We start from the raw sequence: 27,736 nt of genomic DNA, 5'->3' as shown, positions 1-27,736 counted from the left end.
TTGTAGTTTGGCGTAGTTGTTGCATAAAAAGTTGAGAAGAATTTTTTCCGCCAAGGATAATATTGTAACGTTGCTACAAACGTTACTGCAAACATCTGCGCTGTATGGAAATTAAACAATTTTAATAAATTTTATTAAATTTTATTGTTATTCTTAATAATGTTGTGCCGCGAAGGTCAACAATCCCGAATTGCGACACTTAGCTGTCAGCGTTGCTTCCGGATCTTGCCAAACTCACTGAGGTGGCATTCCGGGTTTCGCAAGTGACACAGGTCACTTAGTACAGGGAAATTAGGATTTTTCTGCGGAATAATTCGCATGTAGCTAAATTTTTGCATGGACCTTTATTTCGTCGTTAAAAACAATATGTGAAAAGTCCCTATCGATGTGACCCCTGCTAAAAATTTTACAGAGGGTCAAAGGTAAAGAAAAACAGTTTTTCGCGAATATTTCTTTATTCATTAGTCCTACGGCAAAAATAGTTATTACAAAATTTGTAGCTTATAAAATTCTCTACAAAAAATGTTCTATAAGTTTTTTTGTACAAGCAATACTTTTCACGTAATAAATTTTGCAAGATATGCGCTGCGCGGTAAATTTACGGAGCGCGCTGACAGACGTCAAATAAATTGAAGCGTCGCACGCGCGCACAAAAAATGTCATATCTTTTGAACGAATCATCGTACAAAAATGATCGAAGAATCGTTGAAAAGCAGAAATTTTCAGCTTTTTAATGCAATTTGGTTCGTTATTCTATGATAATTTTTGAAAATTCTACGATGGTTTAAACAAATTGTTACATGCATTTTTTGCCTTTTTTTTATAAAATCAGCCACAAGTAGGTTCCAAATTGTTTAAAAAAAAAACGCCAGCAGGATATTACAGTATATACTTCATACTTTGACCCTACCAGAGAAAAAAAATTACAAAAATTTTTTGCTTTAAAATCAAGCTATTGACATTTTCAGTAATTTTTAAAATTTTTGATGAAACGTTAAAATTAAAATCGTCATAACTTGGCGAAAAACTGAGCTAGAAAATTTTTTTAAAAAGCAATCGAAAGCTTGAAATGTCTACTTTTAGGTCCTACATTGCAATATTCCTCATTTTCTTGCATTTTTATTTATTTATGTAAATATACGAGTTGTCGCAAAAAATCTTATTTAAACAAAGGACTATATATTTACTTATAATAGTTTTGTATAAAAATTTACGTTTCTCGGGGATAATGCACTGTTTTCCACACCACCTCGGACAGTGCTAAGCGCGTTTTTTTTTTAACGTGGTGTCCCCATTAGGCCTAATCCACTGTTTTTCTAAGAGAAATGAAACAAATCAATTTCCATGGTAAACATTCTTTTGCAAACGTGAAAAAACACACATTTTGCTATTAAGTCTCTGCTTCTTCTTCAATTCCCTCCGTTGGCTCGATATCCATAATTTCCGCGTCAACTTCTTCAATTTCCATGGCTTCCGCCAAGAAATCTGCAGGTTTGTCTTCGTAGCTGTCGATATAGCAATCTTCGATTGCATCAGGTGCTGTGTTAAGGCAAGACTGGCCATGGCAATGTCCACACACTGCTGAACATTTTAAACCCATTTTTCTGCAGCCACAGTTAAATCCGCAACTTTTTGAGCAGTTGCAAAAAATGGAGTTTAATAGAGTGTCCGGAGCAGGTGGTAGCAGAGATGGAATCGGCTCCAAAATATTATTCCTCCTTATCCTAACCAATCTTCAGGATTGAGATCGTTCCCGAGCCATGTTTGCACTTGATAGTACACCCGATACAAATGCTGTTGAGCAGCACTAGATGTTGGTGGAAGAGTAGATAATTTCACTGCCTTAGTAAGCCGCGTTGATTTAGCAAAACAATAATACCTAAATATATCTTTGCTACCACCTGCTTCGGACACTCTGTTAAACTCCATTTTTTTCAACTGCTCGAAAAATTGCGGATTCAACTGTGGCTGCAGAAAAATGGGTTTAAAATGTTCAGCAGTATGTAGACATTGCCATGGCCAGACTTGCCTTAACGCAGCACCTAATATAATCGAAAAATGCTATGTCAGCTACGAAGACGAATCTCCAGATTTCTTGGCGGAAGCCATAGAAATTGATTTGCTTTATTCCTCTCAAAAAAACAGTGGATTAGACCTAATGGGGACATCACGTAGAAAAAAACGCGCTTAGCACTGTACTTCCGAGGTGGTGTGGAAAACAGTGCATTATCCCCGAGAAACGTAAATTTTTATACAAAACTACTATAAGTAAATATATAGTCCTTTGTTTAAATAAGATTTTTTGCGACAACTCGTATATTTACATAAATAAATAAAAATGCAAGAAAATGAGGAATATTGCAATGTAGGACCTAAAAGTAGACATTTCAAGCTTTCGATTGCTTTTTAAAAAAATTTTCTAGCTCAGTTTTTCGCCAAGTTATGACGATTTTAATTTTAACGTTTCATCAAAAATTTTAAAAATTACTGAAAATGTCAATAGCTTGATTTTAAAGCAAAAAATTTTTGTAATTTTTTTTCTCTGGTAGGGTCAAAGTATGAAGTATATACTGTAATATCCTGCTGGCGTTTTTTTTTTAAACAATTTGGAACCTACTTGTGGCTGATTTTATAAAAAAAAGGCAAAAAATGCATGTAACAATTTGTTTAAACCATCGTAGAATTTTCAAAAATTATCATAGAATAACGAACCAAATTGCATTAAAAAGCTGAAAGTTTCTGCTTTTCAACGATTCTTCGATCATTTTTGTACGATGATTCGTTCAAAAGATATGACATTTTTTGTGCGCGCGTGCGACGCTTCAATTTATTTGACGTCTGTCAGCGCGCTCCGTAAATTTACCGCGCAGCGCATATCTTGCAAAATTTATTACGTGAAAAGTATTGCTTGTACAAAAAAACTTATAGAACATTTTTTGTAGAGAATTTTATAAGCTACAAATTTTGTAATAACTATTTTTGCCGTAGGACTAATGAATAAAGAAATATTCGCGAAAAACTGTTTTTCTTTACCTTTGACCCTCTGTAAAATTTTTAGCAGGGGTCACATCGATGGGGACTTTTCACATATTGTTTTTAACGACGAAATAAAGGTTCATGCAAAAATTTAGCTACATGTAAATTATTCCGCAGATTTGACATTTTTTTGTTTAATTTCCCTGTACTAACTCGCCCGGAAGCAAAAGCGCTGACAGCCGAGTCAGCACCGCGGAAGCTAACGCGCGAGAGATAAAAGCCCGCCCTTCCGAGAAGCGGCGGGCAGTCCGGAACGAAAGGCTAGATCACGCGCAACCGAATGTAGTCGATTACACGAACGCCCGCAAGTCAGGGCAGCCTTAACCGAGAGGTGATATCGCGTGCGACCGAACGTTATCAACTCTAGTGTAAAAGCCCGCAAGTCAGGGCAGTGTAGTAACAACACATCTGTATCATTATAACAGCAAGTTTATTATAGGATTATTTAAACAAGAGTCTGGCTAGTGTTCTTCCATCCTCCCGGCGGATCCTAAAGAATCCCGTGCCGACCCTGCAAACCCCAGGCGCGGCACAACAATAGTATGGTTACATACAATATCAAAATAATATTGATATTGTTAACACAATCCATAATATTGTTACGAACTAAAAGTTATAATTATAAAAAGTTATAAAACTAAGTACCACTTATAAAATTTTTCTTAGAACTCTAGATATATAGTTATATAACACTGGGATCTTCGAGACACCAGGTAAAGTTTAAAACTTTACCTTTAGTAGAATAAATAAATAGGGGAGATAGGGTTGCCTTGTAAAAAAAAGTTTGAAGTTTCTTCAATAGTTAACAACTGTCAAAGCAATTAATTGTTTGTTGATTTTGCAATAATTAACATATAAAATAAGTCTGGAGTTTGTCAAGTCTTAGTGTGTATTTTGTGCAACTTTTTTTTACAAGTATATTTAAGCTTATAAAATTCCGTACAAAGATAAATTTATTATTGTGCCAATATTACATACAATTGTATCTTACTAATAAACCAACATGTATAAATTAACTTTAATAATATTTTAATAAAATTTTAGTAAAATAATATTTTGCTTCCTCATAGAGAAAGCTTTGTTGTCTTAAATTTTGTACATGAACCTTTGATTGCGTATAAAGTCGGGTCTAATCAATCAAATTTAAAAGTATTATATATGATAGGGGTAGAAATAAGGGTAGAAAAAAAAACAAAAAAATTGTTTTTTGAGTTTTTGATGCTAATATGTTCAAAGTGTTAATTCTAAAACGTCAAAAAATTGCGTTAAAAAAATGTCCGTGTCCGTGTGCGTGTGCGTGTGCGTGTGCGTGTGCGTGTGTGTGTGTGTGTGTGTGTGTGTATGTGTGTGTGTGTGCGTGTGCGTGGTTGCTCTAACTTTCGCAAATTTTGAGATATCGGGCTCAATTTTTTTTAAATGTAGACTATTATTAAAGGAAAGTTGGTATTAAATTTGGCGGTGACCAAGGTAAAGGGGTTCTTTCTTTATAAAATTTTGAATTTTTTGAAAAATGTCCATGGCTGCTCTAACTTCCGCAAATTTTGTGATATTAGGTTATTTCTAATTCTGTTATATTCTTCAGTCTTTTCTACCCCTATTTCATATATAATACTTTAAGATTTGGTTGATTAGACCCAGCTATATACGCGATCAAAGATATATAATTTTTTGAGAAATGTCTGTGGCAGCTTTAACTTCCGCCAATTTGGAGATATCGGATTATTTTTAATTCTATTATATTCTTCAGTCTTTTCTACCCCTATTTTATATATAATTCTTTAAGATTTGGTTGATTAGATCCAGCTTTATTCCCCGCGTTAAAAAAAAAAAAAGATTCAGCTTTATACGCGATCAAAGGTCTACAACGAAGTTCATATATGGACCATATGTAGCTTGAACTCCCAAAGTCAACATCGATTTGACATTGCGTCAATTGTAAAACCCCACTTTGTGGTACTATGCTGACCCTTTATCAATTTATAAGAAAAGGTTAAATTTAAAATTTAAAAAAGTGTGCAAATTAGAAACTTGCACATTATTTCTTTATGAGGAAGCCAAATTAATAAATACTAATAATTATGCATCAAATAAGATACAAGCTTTCTCATAACAGGAGCTTTGTGAGCGAAATAAAATAGGAGCAATGGTAGCGATCTGTAATGATGAGGAAACAATGTGCAAGTTTCTATTTTAATTTAAATAATATTTTTATTATATTCCAACAATATATTACATCAACTTACTGTAATATTTCAATATTATTTATAAATGTTAATATATCAGTAATTATTCTGTAATATTTTATTGTAATACGTAATATTTCGACTATATTGCAATATTACTGCAATATTTATGTAATATTACGTGCTATGTGGGATATAATACTTAATATTTTTGTTAAGAAGTTGCGGAGATATGATCGTAAGGTATTGGAAAATACGCGATATTATTGTAATGAGTCAACTCGGGATGATGTCAGGATAATTAGGTTTCAGTTTAAGAATATAGAATACAGTTTATTTAAGTTTCGTTACACTCGATTTAATACGGTAGGCACCGCAGCACGCAACCGGAGACGGTCTACCTTCACGTTCCGCGGCTTACGATCGTCTGCCCGCCCGTTACATTCGGAGCAACGAGCTCCGTGTTCGGCTCTGATCACGCGTGTCCGGCGTGATGTCTTCTCTTGAAGTTTCCGCAGGTTTGCCAGCTACGGTGCCAACGTGACTATTTTAACGTTTCTTACAGTTCGGCCCTTCTAAAGGCTCCCTGCTAAAAATGACCGATTGAATCCGATTAAAAATTTTGAATCCGCATGAATCTGGATTCTTGATCCGGAAATCACGGATTTATAACGATTACACCGACTGAAAACGATTGAAACGGATTGGTATTCAAGGATGTAATTTCAATCGAATTCTATCGATTTGAATTGTTATGATTTTATAACGATTACACTGATTGAAAACGATTGAAACGGATTGGTATTCAAAGATGTAATTTCAATCGGTTTCTATCGGTTTGAATCGTTACACGCAGAAAATTTTTTTCGAAAATACAAGTATACACGAACAAAGTAAATACCATACTAATCTTGCACGGCTAGGATATAGTCATAATATGCAAAAGATTTCAAGAAAGTATAGGAAATTTAGAGAGCAAAAAATAAAAATATGGCTGATGGATAAAAAACGAGACGTCTGTTGCAGTCATGGCAAAAACATAAGTTGCTGTTATAGGCTATGGCGGTCAGCTGTCCGCCACGAGCAAACTTGAGAACGCTGTAGAAACCCTGCCGAGCTGCCCTAGATATAGGGGTCGATGTTGAATCTTAATCACGCGAGAATATACCGGCGATGCGCCGCGTAGCGGGCGCGAACCGAACCCTTTCGCCGCGCGAGCCCGCGTTGCCGCTCGCGCCGCGCGCCTTCCGTCGTTAGTATAGGACTTTTTTACTTTTCTCATATTTCCTTGTCCGAGAGGTAGCGACACAAAAGTGTCAGCGATTTTTTATTAGTCTTAGAACAAAGTAATTTCTCTTGTTTTAATAGTGTTGTTGATGAAATGCAGAGTCTGGCTGCGCTGTCTCGCTGGAATGGGCGTTGCGGCGCCTTTGATCTTGTCGAAAAAACACTTATGTTGGAAGAATTTGATTAGTGCTGAGCTTTTATATATTTATTGTTTTTTGTATAAAGAAATGTTTTAGTAGAGTCTGGCATGCAACTGACACTGGAAAATGAGTCTGGCATCCTCTCAAAGTCGTTGTAAAAAGTCGATTTGTAGAATCATTTGATTAGAGCTGTAACTTGTCAAGATGGTAGTTTAAATATATAAAATTATAAAAAAATAAGTCTGGCTACTTGTACTGGCTGGAAAATTGGTCTGGCACCCCCTTTAAAGTCGTCTGCACGAGCGCGCCGGTAGCTCGTTGCCCGCCGTATCTGTAATATTATTAACGCATTACTCATTGAAAAAGATTTTACTTGTCCAAAAGGAGAAACGTAAACGATTTCGTGCTTATTAGTAGTGGAATGATGTGTAATTAATTATGTAATAATCAGAAATAAAGTAATTTAAAAATAAAACTATATTTTAAAGTTGTCAACATTATGAATAAAGTATACGCTTATAAAAAATCAATTAACTTTAATTATTAAAATTATTAATTTATTTATCTGGATAATCTGTAATCAAACTTTCAATTTCTGATGAACTTTCATTTTCATCATCGGTGAGCTTGGTATTGTCGGTATCGTCATCGGATTCTTCTTTGATTTCCTTTGATTGAGTATGTTCATGATCTGAAAATGATTCAAAGTTGAATTTATTATTAAAATTACACGATTTTAATAAGCTGCGATAAAAACAAAACTTTTACGAATTAAACTAATTAACTCGTTTTATTTGCAAAAAAATAATTATTATCTTAAAATCATATTTCTAAAGTCATGATTAAAGATTTATTAATAATGGTTGCGATGCATGACGCTCTCAAAAGTTGTTGCTTTAATTCGGATTGACATGGAGGTATAGATGACGCATCAAATACAACTTTTGAGAGCGTCACACATCGCAACCATTTGGAGAAATGCTTATTTGCAGCATATGACAAATTTGTCTCCGATTGAGAATGGCTGGAAAGAAGTTGACGAAAAGTACGAGTTTACTTGGGTCGAAGGAGTACAACTGCCCCCGTTCGTGAGCGATATATATTACTTGAATCGAATGAGGAAGAAAATGAAGGTATATTTCATAGATTAATTTTATTTTAAATGAATGCAAAATTAATTTTGAATAAATAAACTAGTAATAAAGTTATAATAATGATGCAACAAATAATTTGAAATTAATAAAGATACTTATTATTATAATAACTAATTATTTATTTATAATATTATAATATTTTAGTTTATAAAAATATAAAGAATTTTGGTTTAAATACTGTTAATAAATCTTTAATCATGACTTTAGAAATATGATTTTAAGATAATAATTATTTTTTTGCAAATAAAACGAGTTAATTAGTTTAGTTCGTAAAAGTTTTGTTTTTATCGCAGCTTATTAAAATCGTGTAATTTTAATAATAAATTCAACTTTGAATCATTTTCCGATCATGAACGTAAGGTAAATGTCCCCATGGCCGACCATGTTCCCTCTACCGACCTTTTTGACGTGAAACGTTGTTTACGAGGCTGCTGATTCAACAACACGTTCATTAGTGCAGTGGAAAAATTCAGGAATTCGTGCAGTACAAAAGAATTATAACGTGCAGAGTAAGTACAATAGTTAAATATATTTTTTTTCGCATTTCTTGCCGCACGTCACCATCCACGCGTATTCTTAAGAGTGAGGTTAGGAATTGTCGGTCGCCTAAATAGTCCGTATTTCGTTCAAAATCCTTTTGTAAGGAATAATCCGAGCGCTAAATGGTTTGTTACAATTTGATTGCCATATTCGAAAAAAAAAATTAGTCAAAAACTGTCATTTTTTTTATTTATTCGATGGTCGAGGTTAGACACAGCAAAACGCCTGCATGTCCCCAGTACCGTACACGTAAACGTCAGTATCATCGGAAACATGGGGAGGTTATCCGCTTAGAGGCAGTACTATGTGGGATCTCGGTAGTCGCGGCGCCGTGGTGTTGTTAAGTGTGACGTGTGGGTGCGTGCTGATATACAACGCCTGGGGCGCTATCCTGGCGCTGGCGTTCACCTTGCTTCTGGTGGTGTACGCGTGCTACTCCCTGCTCGTCAACGACAGTCTGCTGTCGCCGCACGCGTATCACGTTCTCGGTTACCTGCGGGAGGCGATTCACGAGCTCGGCGCGGCCCTCCGTGTCGTCCACGTCCACGGTACCGGTTACGTGCGTAAGCTCTGGCACAGTGCGAGCCGTTGTTACCGCGAGCGTTTCCCTCCGTTCAGGATGGACAGGCGACGCGCGAGCAATTATCAGCTCAGCAGCGACTCGTACGCTGCCAAGCGCGGAGAGTCGCCGTCGTTACCGTCATCGCCATCGTCGTCGTCGTCGTCCAGGTTTGGCTTGATAAAAATACCTTTTCATGACTTATGTGTATTTTTCATGTTTATCATTGATTTATGTTCATTTTTATGTTTACTTTTCGGTTGAAACCTCCGCCTCGCATGCTCTGAAAAAAGGTAATCGGTAATGGGGACATGCCCGGTCGGAATTGGACACAGCTGGTCGGTAGAGGGGGCACGCACTAGTGCGCCTTTATTCTTCTCTATCTAGAAAAATACTTGACGGAATGGATTGAGCCTACGATTTTTGGAAAGTGCATGGATGAAGCTATCCACCAGTATGAAACTCTTTATCGAATTTATTTTTGTCACGCTTGACAACGCCATTCTTTTGTTGGGTCGGCCTTATAGGTGTCGGCCATAGGGACATTTACCTTACTCAATCAAAGGAAATCAAAGAAGAATCCGATAACGATACCGACAATACCGAGCTCACCGATGATGAAAATGAAAATTCATCAGAAATTGAAAGTTTGATTACAGATTATCCAGATAAATAAATTAATAATTTTAATAATTAAAGTTAATTGTTTTTTTATAAGCGTATACTTTATTCATAATGTTGACAACTTTAAAATATAGTTTTATTTTTAAATTACTTTATTTCTGATTATTACATAATTAATTACACATTATTCCACTACTAATAAGCACGAAATCGTTTACGTTTCTCCTTTTGGACAAGTAAAATCTTTTTCAATGAGTAATGCGTTAATAATATTACAGATACGGCGGGCAACGAGCTACCGGCGCGCTCGTGCAGACGACTTTAAAGGGGGTGCCAGACCAATTTTCCAGCCAGTACAAGTAGCCAGACTTATTTTTTTATAATTTTATATATTTAAACTACCATCTTGACAAGTTACAGCTCTAATCAAATGATTCTACAAATCGACTTTTTACAACGACTTTGAGAGGATGCCAGACTCATTTTCCAGTGTCAGTTGCATGCCAGACTCTTCTAAAACATTTCTTTATACAAAAAACAATAAATATATAAAAGCTCAGCACTAATCAAATTCTTCCAACATAAGTGTTTTTTCGACAAGATTAAAGGCGCCGCAACGCCCATTCCAGCGAGACAGCGCAGCCAGACTCTGCATTTCATTAACAACACTATTAAAACAAGAGAAATTACTTTGTTCCAAGACTAATCAAATCGCTGACACTTTTGTGTCGCTACTTACCTCCCGGACTATTAATATGGCAAACTTATTTACCTTTAGGTTACAAGATGTATCTGATCAAACTATTACTTTTCTATTGTCATATATTAATTTCCGGTTGAATACGCGTATATCCTACCGGTGCGATGCAAATCTAGTAAATTTTATTATGAGTATTCTACATTATTCGAGAAAAATTTTCTGCGTGTATGATTTCATAACGATTATACCGATTGGAAACGATTGAAACGGATTCGTACTCAAAGATGTAATTTCACTCGTTTTCTATCGGTTTGAATCAGTCTAAATTGTTATGATTTCGTGAACCCCGAAATCACGAAATTATAATGATTTAAACGGATTGACTGACCGATTCAAACTGATAGAATCCGTGAATTCCGGATATATAAACAGGATTATTTACTACTTTATTATAATTCCGTTCTTTGTACTACAAATTTATTACAATGTGCAGTATTTATTTAACCCTTCGAAAACGCACCTTTTTTTTCATTCACGGAGAACACTGGGTCAATCTGACCCTACACACACTTTGATCGTCCACCATTTTAAATTGACGAGTGCAATTAGCTTGACAAAATTCCCAGATGTACTTGGAACATTGTTATATCAATTGATATAAATAAAAGTGCCATTGGAATTATTTACATATTTTAAAAAATTCAAAAAGATTCAAAAAAAATTTTTTTTTTTTTTAAATTTTTTAAAATATGTAAATAATTCCAACGGCACTTTTTATTTATATCAATTAATTTAACAATGTTCCAAGTACATCTGGGAATTTTTTCAAGTTGATCGCACTCGTTAATTTAAAATGGTGGACGATCAAAGTGTGTGTAGGGTCAGATTGACCCAGTGTGTTCTTTTGGGAAAAAAAATGTTTTTTACGAAAAAAAATTTTATTTTTTTGTTTAATATTTTTGGCTAAAAATTTTTCTGGCAAAAAAAAAGGGTCAAATTAACCCTGTGTGTTCTCGAAGGGTTAAATAAAAACATTTTACAGTTTTTCAAATATAGAATTCATGACTTTACCAAAAGGAAATCCTGTAGTAAGAACTCTATTACGTAAAAATTATGTGTTATATACAATTTTAATGATTAAAGCGGATTTAATCCGATTCACATAGCTACTTTCACTACCCAATTTAAATGGCTTAAGCGCAGATACGATTGAAACCGATTGAGTAGAATTTAGATGAATCCGGAAATATCGCATTAAATCCGATTCCGGTGTTGTATTAAAATTTCACGATTGATGCGGATTCAATACGATTCATGTGGTCATTTTATTTACCCGATTAAAATGGATTAGGATTAATACGATTGAAACCGATTCAGTCGGATTCAGATGAATCCGGAAATATCGCATTAAATCCGATTTCGGTGTTGTTTTAAAATTTTACGATCGATGCGGATTCAACACGATTCATGTGCTCACTTTATTCACCCGATTAAAATGGATGTGCATTAATACGATTGAAACTGATAACGACGGATTCAGATCAACCCGGAAATGCCGAATTAAAAACGATTCCGATTGATTTGTTATTAGAACCGATTCACTTCCAATCGGGCATCCGATTAACCGGATTGAAAACGCATTCATTTCGATTCAATTTCACCAAATTTAATACGGAACCAATCGGATTTAATCGGTCATTTTCAGCAGGGCTCCCACAGACAGGACGCGTCAAGCGTCAAGCAGCGAGCAGTAACCAATCAGCGAGACGATATTTTCTACGCTGCTGATATCACCTCACTGATTGGGTTCAATTGGGTTGCTGCTCGCTGCTTGACGCTTGACGCGTCCTGTCTGTGGCCCCCTTAACACGTTATTCGTCCCGAATGAGGCGTGTTAACAAAAATTAAACTTTTTGGCTGAAATGTCAAAATAAAAATTACTTCGGTTAAACGATGTTATCTCTTACTCACTACGCGTCCTTACAAACTAATAATTGATTTATTTACATCCTATATCACTCTCGGGCGACAGTATATTGTCGTACGGTCTCGACGATAAGTTGAAACCTGGTACGTCTTGTACTACATATCTATTTTTATTTAACGCTCTCGCAATCATGTACGGTCCCTTATAATTAGGTTTAAGTTTACGATTCTCGGTTGGTTTCACTTGTGTATCGCGAATCATAACGTAGTCGCCAGGTTGATACTTCGATGGCTTTTTATGCTTGCTATTATATATAGTAGTTTTTATTGTATTTCACTAACAAAGCTGTCGCTTCTTCCGCGATTTCATAATTCTCTTCCCTTTTGTCGGGATTGAAGCGTATTTTTGCAATCGAATTTATTAACTCGACTATCGCTGCATCAACCTGGTTCCGTTGATCGTAACCTAATAACAATTTTGACGGTAACATCTTAATAGCTACATGTACCGTATTGTTTATAACGTATTGAGCTGTACCTAGATGAGATTTCCAATCGTGTGGTTCCTTTACCATTTTTCTCAATGACGATTTCAAAAATCTATTGACCCTTTCCACTCTTCCGTTAGCCCACCGGGCGGCCACAGCCACCTGTCTATGTTGAATTCCCCTGGATTGGATAAACGATTCGAATTTTTTTGATGTGAAGGCTGTGCCTCTATCTGATACTAATCTTCTCGGATTCTCGAACATAGTGAATAGCTGGGTTAACTGTTTTATGGTTTCTTTGGATGTCGTTGATTTTGTAGCATATAGCCACGTAAATCGTGTAAATGAATCTACTATTACGAAAATGTGTTTATAGTCGTCGTCCGTCTCCTGATGGAGCGGACTGAAATGATCGACGAACAACGTGTCGAACGGTGTTCGTACGCTTTCGTCTAATATCATCTCGCCTTCCTTAACGTGAGTGGACGAGTTAGCTGTTAGGCAGACTAAGCAATTCGAGATGTAATCCGCTATTTTTTTCCTCATCGATGGAAACCAATAATTCGACCGTATGTATTGTTTTTTTGGTCCCACAATGTGCCATCTCATCATGGTATGCTCTTATCACATTATTAATCATCTCGCCCGGTACGGCGAATCGAAGGCAATCTTCGCCTTTCTTATACACTAAACCGTCTATCAGCTCGAATTTATCATTGTCTTCGAATTCGAGGTTTTCCACTATTTCCTTTAATCTGTGATCGCGCAGTTGTTTAAATTCTAATTCGCGCTCTAACGGAAAGGCCTCTACCAGGCCGACGTGCCTGCTGGAGTGCATCGACATGCATCATTCGTTCGCCCGCGCGATGGGCGACTTTAAACTTATACCCCTGCAACCTCAAGGTCCATCTAGCTATCTTCGAGTTTAAGTTTGCTTTATTAACCGCGTGGACTATCGCGTTACAATCGGTCACGATGACAAATTCCAGCCTATATAGATATATATAGAACCTTTCCACCGCTTTGACAATCGTAGCTCTTATGCCCCTTCGCTTGGCACCTGAAGCACGTGATTCCCTCCTTGCCCTTCTCCTTCGCCTTGTCCTTGTCGTTGTCTCGTTGGGGTATTTTGCTTCCTTCTCTTGTCTGCTTCCTGGCCTCCGTCTCCCCTGAGGCACTTATAATTTTCTGCATTTGTTGCAGGAATAAATCGACGTTTTCCGTGTTCTGCGCGGCCGCCGTTTCTCGCAGAGAGCGGCTCCCTATGCCACCAATTATTATTAAATGTACTCTTTCCTTCTCTGTTATATTGAGGCCGTACATTAGAACCAGCTTATCTGCTGCGTATTCTAAGAAGGTTTCCACCTACGTGCTTCAATCTTCTGTATAGCCACGTGGAATAAAACTCTACGGCGGAATCTCGCCAATATGGCTTCTCTGAAGCCCGTCCACGACTCCAGCATCTCTCCTGAGCCTATCTCGAACCACTTCCTTGCTCCTTTTGTCAGCTTACCGGTCGCCGCCAAGTATTTTACTCCTTCTGGTGCCGAATGTATTTCAGCTACCTTCTCTATTCGTCGCCCGTTACATTCGGAGCAACGAGCTCCGTGTTCGGCTCTGATCACGCGTGTCCGGCGTGATGTCTTTTCTCAAAGTTTCCGCAAGTTTGCCAGCTACGGTGCCAACGTGACTATCTTAACGTATCTTACATTATATCTCCCCAAATTCTCAACAAAAATATTAACTATTATAGGTCTTTGCAAACATCTCAACATCAGCTTCAAAATTTTATTACCAAAATTGTTCCATTAAAAAAATTAAAGATGACTCACGTAATCTTGAAAAAATTTTCGAATATTTATTTCATCATTATTTGTCCATCTGCTGATCTTACAACTTTTGTCTAAAACATTTTCTTTTAAAATTAAAAGGAGTAAAACTTTTGGAAAGTAGTTTAAAATGAGACAGCCAGTACCTACACATACAGAGATACAGATTTATATGTATAAGGAACAAATGTGATTTTAAATTTAAAGTATAAATAAATTAAAACATTAAATTATAAATGGTGGCTCTCCGTTAATCGCAGCTAGTACTTTCTCACTCTTCAGGATCGTCACATGAGTACCGTCGATGTAATGTACTTTCACCAGATTTTGAGTTACCTTAAATAATTACGTATTTCATTAATAAAATAAACTTACCAAATACAGATCAAACTTTTTAAATACCTTCTGCAAACCACAATCCTCTTTAAGTGGTATATGCAATGAGAATGCTGATTTTAGCAATATTATGGAAGACTTAATAGGCGGCAACGTAGAAGGATCATATTGCCGAATTGCGGATACATTTTTATAAACTGTCGTACATAGCGTCTTTAAATTTGCGGGTGAGAGTGACGTATTCGTAGCTAAGAATTGTTCAGCAAAAATATTATATCTTTCTTCCCAGGTTTTACATTTCTTCAATTCCATTAGAATCTACCAAATTATATTTTTTGTTTTTAATATAAGTTTTATTTTAAAATGAGAAATACTTGAAACAAAAGACTATAATAAGACTGATATTGATACCCTTATAAAGAACACAAAAATTAATTTTGATACATTAAGCTTAAGAAAAAAATTATACTTTTTCACTGCTTCCTGCTGAATAAACTTCCATGATATTGGTTAGAACAATAATCTGAAGATCTGTATTAGGATTTGATGTAAAATGTTTGTACATTGTTTGTATTTGTTCAGGAGCGCCGTCGATGAGAACCAGCCGGCCTTTAAAATTCATATCCTCCAATCTTCTGGTTAACTCAATTGCGATAATAGATCCGAAAGAGTATCCCACCATTACAAAATCTTTTCCACCTCTCAGTTTTGGTAATATGTACTGAAGAAAAAGGAACGAGTGTATTCGATAATTTTTTATGTCTCTTAAATAAGAATTCACGACAAAACGTTCAAAAAATAATGTACCACGACAAAACATACTACGACAAAATGTCCCAATTAAGACACAATGTCTCCTCGGAAAAGTATCCTACAAAACACTCACGACAAAATATTCAAATAAATATATATGTTATTTTCAGTTCTATTACATCCATTCGACAATCGAATAACTTTCCTCGTCGACTATGTACAGACATTTGAATCTATTTACAATATCGCATGTGCGTACATACTAATGATGGCTTGTAAACACTACCAACAGTTTCAACTCAGCCTTTAAGTCCTGTGTCCACGATGCTAGAACTTGGTCCAAGTTCTCAGATCGAGGGAAAATTACTGAAACTTGAATCGTGGACACACCAGTTTTGCATCCAAGTTCAGTGTGTCCACGATCCAAGTTTTAATAACTTTTCTTCGGTCCGAGAACTTGGACCAAGTTCTAACATCGTGGACACATCAAACCTTTACTGCGGTAAGAAGCAATGTCTCTCACATTCCTAGCCTAGTCAAAAAAGTTGAAAATTATTACAACATCAAAGTTTTATTTACTACAAGCACTGTACAAGTACAAGAAAGGTGTTTTGACACTCGCTACGCGCAGGAGATAAAATGTCCCGGGCGTTGCCAAACGATAACCGAATAAGAGACAGGTAATATCAACATCTATTCAACAATCACCAGTCACATCTTACGTCTATACATTACATAATGTATTTCATTCACGACGTTATCAGCCTCTGTAAAGGCCGTAGCCGGATAAGAAGGGTCAATGTGCCCTCACACGGATCATGCTCATTTTTTTTGCTTTGATTGCTATCAGTGTCACTTACAATTTAGTCAAATATTAGCCCTTAATATTGAATCGTTTTGCTGTAAAAAATAAAAAAATTTCGAAAATAATTCATATCTTTTGATCGGCTTAACCGATTTTGAAATTTTAATATGTTGTAGATATCACTGAGACACATTTGAGGAAAATTCGGGAAAGGTTTCTGATAACAGAAACAGCGATAAAAAAAAATAAATGTTCTTGATTTTTTTTAGTTCCGATATCTTTCTTGCACAATTACGAAAAAATTTTTCTAGAATCTTGGAGAGTTTCTTATCGGACATAATTTTTTGGAAGCAATAAAATGGGTAGGCGGTACTTTTAAAAAATAGAGTATTTTTTTATTTTTTAAAAATATGATATGCTTTTGGTACGATCGCCATATATTTTATGTAGAATTTTGGGATAGTATTCTACAACAAGTAATTTTTTCGGACCAATAAAATGGGTGAAAAATACTTAAAAAAAACAAAATATTTTTTTTCAAAATTATTATAGCTTTTTGGTACCATCGCCATATTTTTATTTAGAATTTTGGAATGGAATCCTACAACAAGTAATTTTCCAGAATCGATTAAGGATGTTTTACATATAACTATATGTAGTATAGCGAAGAAACCCGAATAGGGACATGGAATGTCCGGGGGCTACAGCAAGCGGGCAAGTTGCAAATACTACATAGTGAGCTAAAGCGCTGTAATGTAAAGATCGCAGGAATAGCGGAGACACATTGGCGGGGTAGCGGACATTTCTGCACTCCTGACTTCCAGGTGTATTTTTCTGGATTGGAAAATCAAAGTCGCGGGGGAGTGGCAGTGATGGTGAGTAGCCGATTGAGAAACACCGTCACCGGCTACAAAACCGTGAGCGAGCGCATAATTTCGGTTCGCTTTAGCGCAACCCCCTATTGTGTAAATATAATCCAGGTGTATGCACCTACAATGGATGCAAACGACGAAGAGGTGGAAAGCTTCTACACTGCCCTAGACAATTCGATTGCTGAGATACCCAACAACGAAATCGTGTTAATTCTGGGCGATCTCAATGCTAAGATAGGCCGCACGAGTGAGAACGATCACCTGCGCAATGTTGTTGGGAAATACGGCATTGGCACTAGAAATGAGAGAGGCGAAAGACATACTGCTGCAATTCTGCATTGACAACAACTACTGCATCACGAATACAACCTACAAACAGCATATTCGTCGCTTATTCACCTGGACATCACCGGATGGGAGAACCAAAAACCAGATAGACTATATACTGATAAGGAGTCGTTGGCGCACATCCATTCTATCGGTAAAAACGCTTCCAGGTGCCGATTGTGGGTCGGATCATCAACTCTTGGTCTGTGGCTTCCGAATAAAGCTGCAAGCACGGAGAGGGCTAAACCAAATTTCCAAGCTGCCGCCGATCACGGATAAGGACGCGTTCGTGACGACGCTAAAGCGTAACATTATGATCGGGACTCAAAAGCAATACACAAATCCAAACTCATTATGGCTTGATATGAAACATTTAATAACGGCATCGCTAGAGGCATCCCAACCTCCACCCAAGATCATTAAAAAACAATGTTGGATGACCGACAGCACACTCACACTGATAGAGGCTAGGAGGAAACTTAAAGCCAGCGGACTTGACGACCAAGAACACAGAACGGAATACAAACAACTCTCGAAACTCATCCAGCTGAACTGCAGAAAAGATAAAAACAAACATCTTAATAACATATGCAGTGAAATCCAGCATCATATAAATACCACGCAGCCCAGGGACGTGTTTAAAAAAATAAAGAGCATAACCCATAAATCTAAGCCTCGCACTTGGGCGGTTTGTGATTCCAGCGGCACTCTATGCACAGACATAGACGAAATCACTGAAGTCTGGAGGAAATACTGTGCAAACCTTTACAGTGAGGAAGAGGCAGGAACCCCAACAATTACCGGATGGGATGAAGAGCCGGGCATACTACTGCAAGAGGTACAAGCAGCCATTGAGAAACTGGCCAAGAATAAGTCACCCGGAATTGACTCAATTACAGGAGAAATCCTGAAATCCTTGAGTGACGAAGGGGTGAAGATAGTGCATAAAATCTGTCAACTTATATGGACAACGGGAAAATGGCCCAAAGAGTGGACAACCTCAATTATTGTCCCTCTGCATAAAAAAGGAGCAACATCTAAATGCGACAACTACCGGCTCATTGCACTTATAACCCATGTAAGCAAAGTCATGCTCCATATTATACAATCCAGATTACAAGCTTTTGCAAATTGGCAAATTGCCCCGGAACAAGCCAGATTTGTAAAGGGACGAGGCACGAGAGAACAAATACTAAATTTACGTCAACTAATAGAAAAAGCCAGGGAATACTACACGCCAATGTACATCTGCATCGTAGATTATGTTAAGGCCTTCGACAAGGTTAAATGGCATAAACTATGGCCGATTCTGTTAGAAATGGGCATACCTGGACATATTGTATGCCTGATTAAAAGTTGTACGAGAATAGTGCCGCCGTGGTCAGAATTGATAAGCACTTGTCTTCTGAATGCAAAATCAGAAAAGGCGTTAGGCAGCTAGGGCTGTGTTCTCTCTCCGCTACTGTTCAATCTCTACAGCGAGAGTATTATGCGCTTGGTATTGGATGGTTGGGAGAACGGAGTTGTGATAGGAGGAAAGAAAATCTCCAACCTCAGGTTCGCAGACGACACGATTTTGCTGGCACGCAGCAAAGAGGAACTCGTGGCCTTAATGGAGAGACTAGAACGTATTAGCCTAGAATGTGGACTCGAGATCAACACCCAGAAGACGAAGGTCATGATTGTTGACCGTGAGAATGATAACCAACCAGGTACACTTTCGGTTGGCGAATACGAGGTAGTGGATCACTTCGTATACCTGGGCGCCGTTATCAACAACAGAGGATGCTGCGAAGCCGAGATACGCCGAAGAATACAGCTGGGTAGAACCGCCATGTCCCAACTCACACCTGTGTGGAAGAACAGCAATATAACGCGCAGCACCAAGATCAACTTGGTCCATGCGCTTGTCTTTTCTGTGTTTGGTTATGCGGCCGAAACGTGGACACTACGCGCGACTGACCGCCGTCGGGTAGACGCATTCGAAATGTGGTGCTGGAGGAGAATGCTCAGGATACCCTGGACGGCGCGGAGGACCAACATGTCCATCCTCGCTGAGATAAAGCCTAGGCAACGGCTGTCGAGTCTGGTATACTCTCGCATATTGAAATTTTTCGGGCACATCACAAGAAGCGACAATATGGAGAAGCTAATTGTGCAGGGTAAGCCGGATGGGAAGCGAAGAAGAGGGAGGTCTCCCTGCCGTTGGACGGACGCCATCGGGCGGCTTCTCCACGCTGATATGGAGACCGCTGTACGAGGTGCAGCTATCAGGTCACGATGGCGGGATACTGTTAGGCGGGCGACCGCCGTGCTTGATGGTGGGATCCATTAAAGTGTCATTCCAAACATGTCACCACACGTCTGTCAAGATGTTGGATTTAGGAGGAGGATATGTAGTATAATTTTGTTTTCTTGATTAAACAGTGTAAAGCTAGTAAAGCAGAAATTATTCATAAACATCAACATGTTGTCATTGGGACAGAAAAAACGTAAAAATCGCAATTTTGTCCCATTTTTGTACTTGATATTGTTTAAATAAATTATTAAAAAATAAAAAAAATATATTAACAGAAAAACTTAAAAAATCGTAATTGCAATTCTCGATGTCATAGAAGTGTACCATAAAAATTTTATTCATTTTTACTGTACAGGATACGTAAAACATTCTTAATCGATTCCGGAAAATTACTTGTTGTAGGATTCCATTCCAAGATTCTAAACAAAAATATAGCGGTGCGGTGGTACCATAAAACCTGATCTACAATGTGTTCTTTGCTTCCTGTTTTTTGCTCTTAACCTCTTTGCGACTATCTCATATTTCGCAATTCCGTCGCGTAACGCGATGTTTTTTGTTCTCTGTCGCTTAAAATAAAAATTGACGAACTTCAGAAGAGACTAGAAACATCACGTTACGCGACGGAATTGCGAAATACGAGATAGTCGCAAAGAGGTTAAGAGCAGAAAACAGAAAGCTAGAGGGACTCTACAGGAAGCAAAGAACACATTGTAGATTAGCCTTAAAGCTATGATAATTTAAAAAAATATATATTTTGTTTTTTTTTTTAAGTACCTTTCACCTATTTTATTGGTCCGAAAAAATTACTTGTAGAATACTATCCCAAAATTCGCGAGCTCCCCCGTAACCCTCGGCGGGGGAACAGGTGAATCGTAAAAAGAGTGTCGGAAAAAGGTGTTATCGGGGAGAGAGAAGTAGGCCAGTCAAATTAAACAAAAAAAAGGCCTTTGCTCGAAAGTGATGCGAACTTTTTTATTCCTTTTTAGGCGTGTAGGGGGTGTTTAGAAAAGCTTATTTCTGAGTTGTCGGGGTATTTGACCCAGAGCTTTTTGAGGGGGGGGGGAGAAAAAACTAAAATTTTCGCGGTTTTTTGCATTTATCTCGTTTCGATTGATAGATAGCACTTTTTCGCTCGTGAGAAAGTTGTAGGGCTTGAAAAAACGAAGAAAATAAGTGGTGACTCGTTCCGATTCGTCAAAAATTGAGCCCCTCCCTGGGCAAGCCTCCAAAAATTGAGGACTCCAAAAATTCAATGAATTTTGATGTAATATGCGGTAAATGGTAGGTATTTTCATCCTCTATAAGTTTCATAGTAGTCATTTTTCGATTGCATTTATCAGAAAAGAGACAGAAGCGAAAAACGCGCCGAGTTCCGAACGCTCGGCTCGACACGCGCGACTTCCAGAGGCTCTCTTGGGCTCAATTTTTGACGAATCGGAACGAATCACCGCTCATTTTCTTCGTTTTTTCAAGCCCTACAACTTTCTCACGAGCAAAAAAGTGCTATTTATTAATCGAAACGAGATAAATGCAAAAAACCGCGAAAATTTTGGTTTCTCTTCCCCCCCCCCCCCTCAAAAAGCTCTGGGTCAAATACCCCGACAACTCAGAAATAAGCTTTTCTAAACACCCCCTACACGCCTAAAAAGGAATAAAAAAGTTCGCATCACTTTCGACCTCAATATCTAATTTGACTGGCCTAAAGGTGGAGGAAAAAAGGTAAGCGCGGCATGAAGGAAGCCGAAAGGCCGAAAGGGAAAGTGGAATATTAGTGGAGGCGAGGTGGAAAGTAAAGCGGGACGGCAGAAATCTGTTGGAGATGAGGAGGCCTGAGAGAGAGGTTATGTTGACGGTGGACTTTGGAGAGAGGATGCAGAGAGAGGAGCAGGGTTCAGGACAGGAGAGAACGGAGATGAAAGGAAAGGAGGAGAACGCGGGGATGCACATACAGCAGGTGTGGTGATGTGGAGGAGCGGTGCGGCAGAAGATGTGATCGGGTGTGACGGGGGGAGAGAGGAGGCGGAGAGGCCGGGTGCTGGTAGATAAGGAGCAAGCGAGAGGCGGAAGAGATAGAAGATGACCGGGAGAAAAGGGAGAGGGGAAGAAGAGGAGGCTGCTTACCTGGCGGCCGTGAGGGTGAGCGGGCTCGAATGGCCAGGAGAAAGCAAGGACCTAAACAAATTTAGCCCCCCCAAGTGGATTATTGATATATTTTTTTTTACCAATCGTTTGGTGGTTGATTGGTAGTATTTGGTACCGTATTCAAAACGTTCGGTAGTTTCTCGTTTTTCTAGGAAATCAAAAACAAATTTTTGATCTTCTTTTAGCCCCCCCACTTTGACTGTGGTAGTTTTTTTTTTTTTTTTAATCGATTGGCGATTGATTGGCAATGTTTGGTACCGCATTAAAAACTTTTGGTGGTTGCGCGTTTCTTTAGAAAATCAAAAAAACAAATTTTTGATCTTCTCTTAACCCCCCCACTTTGACTGTGGTAGTTTTTTTTTTTTTTTAATCGATTGGCGATTGATTGGCAATGTTTGGTACCGCATTGAAACCTTTTGGTAGTTTCGCGTTTTAAAAAGAAAGAATTAATTGTCAACAAATTTTTAACCTTTTTTAGCGCCTACACTTTGACTGTTGGGAATTTTAAATTCTTTTTTACCAATTGTTTAGTGGTTGATTGGTAATGTTAAGAGCTGTAAGTTATTGAAAATTTTATTTTAACATTCCAGTTATGTATAGTGACGATTGCACACATTCACTAATGCTGCGTTCCCACTACACGCGTCGCGCGTCGCGTCACGACGCCGCGTCATGAGTTATCCAATCAAAACGTTTCATTTTATGACGTCATAAAATGAAACGTTTTGATTGGATAACTCATGACGCGGCGTCGTGACGCAACGCGCGACGCGTGTAGTGGGAACGCAGCATAATAGCGTCTTCCCGAACGCACCTATTGTGGGCATTCAGGAGCGCATACGTATGTACACGCACTAGGCTCTGGGGTCACATGCGCATGCTCTAGGGCTTAAGCGGGGCGCACACACTTCTGCACAACGCATAATGCGTAAGCATAAGAAAATTGATTGGTCTATTTCCTTATGCACATGCATATGGACCAATCAATTCTCTTATGCTTATGTTTATGCGCTATGCATGTTTGTCTGGATTGACCTTAAAGGTGGAAGCCTCGGTGGAAGCACATAAAATTGCAGGAGCCATGAGCAAAATGCAGAAGCCATATGCGCATGCGCGATGGTATCTGTTAGAGCTCTTCAGATACCATAGCGCATGCGCATATGGCTTCTGCTTTCTGCTCATGGCTCCTGCAATTTTATGTGCTTCCACCACGGTCGTATACACAGGTCGCGAAACTCTCGTGGTGGGGGTATGCCTCTTAATGTAACGACCTGTGCTTCACAGATCGTCCGCTAGCCGCGGAGCGCTGCGATCGTATGGTAAATGTGAAAACAATAGGTATATACATATATATAGCTTAAAATTACTTGCTTATAAAGTTTTGTTTCTTACAAAGTTTTAAATGACAAGAAGACGTTTTATTATTTACAAAAATTGTATAAATAATGTAAAAATTACGGAAATTATTTGTATAATTTAAATTTTATTTAATAACACCAAGCATTAATAACACTAAAAGCATTAATTATTCTTGAAGGATTGAAAGTTTCGTAATGGTTGAAAAAAAATGTAATTATACTTAAAACATTATGCATGCAATGTGAAACAATTATGTAGATAATTTCTTAGTATTTTTTGAAGGATTTGAAATAATAATATCTGTGAAATATTATAAATATATTCATATATGTATATAATAGGTACATTTACATTTATATAGAGATATACACATTATTGTTGCAAGTGAATGTGTTATTAATAAAAAACTATTGAAAAACTATTGAGAGCGAAGTAACTATTGGATAACTATATTAGATTTGAATAGTACGTATACTATTCAAATTTTGAAAGTCCAATAGTTAATTCGCTGTCAAGTTTTTTTTCATAATATTAATAATATTGTATTCAAGTATTCAAGGCGTTACGTACTTTTTGAACGACCTCTAATATGTATTTGAAAGTATGGGTACAATAACAAGTTAAGTGTAATGTTATTCCACCTATACGTTCATTTGTATATTGAGATGTAGCATTACATACAACTTCTCGGTAAAAAAATTTTTCATACAAAAACATACATAAATATATATATATATATATATATATATATATATAATTATAAATAAAATAGGCCCATACATGTTTTCTTTCTCTTGTACAACCTCTGTTCGTATATACAGGAAAAATGAAAAAAAGAATCTAAAATAATTAAAAAGATTATTTTCGCATTTTATTTTTTATAAATAGTTAAGTTTGAGGAAATAAGGAAAATTTTCCCATATGTATATAACAACAGTTACATTTATATATGATTATATATAGGCAAATTTTTCTCGTTTCCTCAAACTTCTCTTTTTTTTTTAAATACAATGCGAAAATGATCTTTTTAATTATTTTTAGATTCATCTTTTTATTATTTTGCCTGTATATGCGAATAGAAATTATATAAGAGAAGGAAAACATGTATAGACATATTTTATTTACAATTATACATATATATTTATATATTTTTTTATATGAAAAATTTTTCTTTTATCAACCATTGAAATGTAAGTTTACTTTTAGTAGAAATCATAGCTTCGAATTTTAAATAAATATTTGTAAATTACATGATTATATACTGCTTTTACAGGCTATCTATGTAAGCAAATATTAAAGAATGAAATTTACAGAACTTGTAAATTTTGTCAAGAAGCTTTAACAAGGTCCGACATTAATACATCAGTTTCGCAATTGGTTAACATGAAAACAAGAGGAGGCTTAATTCATGCAAATTTACATTTTTTTAATTTAATCAAATATGTTGAAGAATGTTTCTCTAAACACGCGACTAATTCAAATGTCTTTAATTTAACGGTAGATGAAGTATTGGATAATTATGAATTCACATTTCCTTGTAAAGATCACGATTCAGACATCTTGTCTTATGCAATTTTTTATTATATTCGACTAAGAATGCGCCAATTCACTTACCAAGAAAATCAAAAAGTAAAAAAAAAGTGTATCACTCAAAGAAAAATGTCGAAACTTAACAATGTTTAATATTTAATATTCTTTATTAATATTATGAAAAAAAACTTGACAGCGAATTAACTATTGGACTTTCAAAATTTGAATAGTATACGTACTATTCAAATCTAATATAGTTATCCAATAGTTACTTCGCTCTCAATAGTTTTTCAATAGTTTTTTATTAACACGTTCACTTGCAACAATAATGTGTATATCTCTATATAAATGTAAATGTACCTATTATATACATATATGAATATATTTATAATATTTCATACAGATATTATTATTTCAAATCCTTCAAAAAATACTAAGAAATTATCTACATAATTGTTTCACATTGCATGCATAATGTTTTAAGTATAATTACATTTTTTTCAACCATTACGAAACTTTCAATCTTTCAAGAATAATTAATGTTTTAGTGTTATTAATGCTTGGTGTTATTAAATAAAATTTAAATTATACAAATAATTTCCGTAATTTTTACATTATTTATACAATTTGTGTAAATAATAAAACGTCTTCTTGTCATTTAAAACTTTGTAAGAAACAAAACTTTATAAGCAAGTAATTTGAAGCTATATATATATATGTATACCTATTGTTTTCACATTTACCATACGATCGCAGCGCTCCGCGGCTAGCGGACGATCTGTGAAGCACAGGTCGTTACATTAAGAGGCATACCCCCACCACGAGAGTTTCGCGACCTGTGTATACGACCGTGGCTTCCACCTTTAAGCCCCTTGCACAATGCCAGGCAACAGGCAATAGGAACAGGGAATAGAAATCAGAAATCATGTATAAATGCAGAATAAACAGTGACACAGGCAATAGACACAGAGTTTCCGTCACGTTGGAGATTCTGTGCCTATTGCCTATTGCCAACCAATCATAGCATTTGAATTTTTTAGGTTGTAATTAACGATTTTTTGGTTATTTCCTGTTCCTATTGCCTGTTGCCTGGCATTGTGCAAGGGGCTTAAAGGTGGAAGCACATAAAATTGCAGGAGCCATGAGCACGAATGCAGAAGCCATATGCGCATGCGCTATAATGTCTGCATACTGCCTATGGCTTCTGAATTTTCGATCTACATACACTATGCTTATGTATTTTTATGTAGATTGAAAATTCAGAAGCCATAGGCAGTATGCAGACACCATAGCGCATGCGCATATGGCTTCTGCATTCGTGCTCATGGCTCCTGCAATTTTATGTGCTTCCACCTTAAGACCGCTGGACCAATGAGCATCTTATGTAAATCAATATGGCGACTTTATGCTGGATGCTCATTGGTCCAGCGGTCTTATGCTATGCTTATGCAGCCTATGCAATTTTGTGTGCGATGGCCTTTAAGGTCAATCCAGACAAACTTGCATAGCGCATAAACATAAGCATGAGAGAATTGATTGGTCCATATGCATGTGCATAAGAAAATAGACCAATCCGTTTTTTTATGCATATGGTTATGCACCTATGCAAGTTTGTCTGGATAGACCTTAAAGCGGGGAACACACACTTCTGCACAACGCATAATGCGTAAGCATAAGAAAATTGATTGGTCTATACACATGTGCATAAGGAAATAGACCAATCAATTTTCTTATGCTTACGCATTATGCGTTGTGCAGAAGTGTGTGCGCCCCGCTTAAGCCCTAGAGCATGCGCATGTGACCCCAGAGCCTAGTGCGTGTATGTACATACATACGTATGCGCTCTTGAATGCCCACAATGTGTGCAATCGTCACTATACATAACTGGAATGTTAAAATAAAATTTTCAATAACTTACAGCTCTTAACATTACCAATTAATCACTAAACGATTGGTAAAAAAAGAATTTAAAATTTCCAACAGTCAAAGTGTAGGCGCTAAAGAAGGTTAAAAATTTGTTGACAATTAATTTTTTCTTTTTAAAACGCGAAACTACCAAAAGGTTTCAATGCGGTACCAAACATTGCCAATCAATCGCCAATCGATTAAAAAAAAAAAAAACTACCACAGTCAAAGTGGGGGGGCTAAGAGAAGATCAAAAATTTGTTTTTTCGATTTTCTAAAAAAACGCGCAACCACCAAAAGTTTTTAATGCGGTACCAAACATTGCCAATCAATCGCCAATCGATTAAAAAAAAAAAAAAAACTACCACAGTCAAAGTGGGGGGGCTAAAAGAAGATCAAAAATTTGTTTTTGATTTCCTAGAAAAACGAGAAACTACCGAACGTTTTGAATACGGTACCAAATACTACCAATCAACCACCAAACGATTGGTAAAAAAAAATATATCAATAATCCACTTGGGGGGGGGGGGGCTAAATTTGTTTAGGTGAAGCAAGGAGCCCGGCGACACGGATGAGCCGGTAAGGTGGAGAGACGAGGTACCGACGAAGAGGTGTCGACCACGGATAACGCGAAAAAAACTTGAGCGAGTCGATAAGAAGGGAAATCCGAGGCGGATCGATAGGAGGATCGATGGTGCGACACGGTAGAGGGACATGAGTACGGCGTGGCAATCGAGGCAGGACACGTGCCATTAGAGTAGTGAGTAAGCGTAAGGTATAAGTACGTATTAGCTGGAGAAATTACAAACGCGGAACGAGAATAGAGAAGTGGAGGATAGTACCAGAGAGAAACCTGAGAGCGGCCACCGGGATCATTCCGTTCCAGCGGACGTATACTGACGCGCCGCCTGAGAAAGTGGACGTCAACTACGTCGTTACGCT

General features: G+C 37.1%; 1 protein-coding gene, 1 long non-coding RNA gene and 1 pseudogene across 2 annotated transcripts in view; 2 read left to right on the top strand and 1 right to left on the bottom strand.

The window, feature by feature from the left end:
* Positions 1 to 27,736, top strand: part of LOC139821896 (probable ATP-dependent RNA helicase DHX37) — a 102,116-nt gene that overhangs the window by 25,099 nt on the left and 49,281 nt on the right. The window lies entirely within an intron of this gene.
* LOC139822259 (uncharacterized) lies at positions 13,716 to 16,471 on the bottom strand. Its single transcript, XR_011734480.1, has 3 exons — positions 15,272 to 16,471; positions 14,869 to 15,120; positions 13,716 to 14,802 (listed from the first exon to the last, which is right to left on the bottom strand). It is a non-coding gene; the product is annotated as an uncharacterized lncRNA (long non-coding RNA).
* Positions 27,509 to 27,736, top strand: part of LOC139822242 (uncharacterized) — a 4,849-nt pseudogene continuing 4,621 nt past the window's right edge.

This window comes from Temnothorax longispinosus, chromosome 11, assembly GCF_030848805.1.
Source record: "Temnothorax longispinosus isolate EJ_2023e chromosome 11, Tlon_JGU_v1, whole genome shotgun sequence".
Classification (NCBI taxonomy): domain Eukaryota; kingdom Metazoa; phylum Arthropoda; class Insecta; order Hymenoptera; family Formicidae; genus Temnothorax; species Temnothorax longispinosus.
This window is presented reverse-complemented; position numbering and strand designations above follow the sequence as displayed.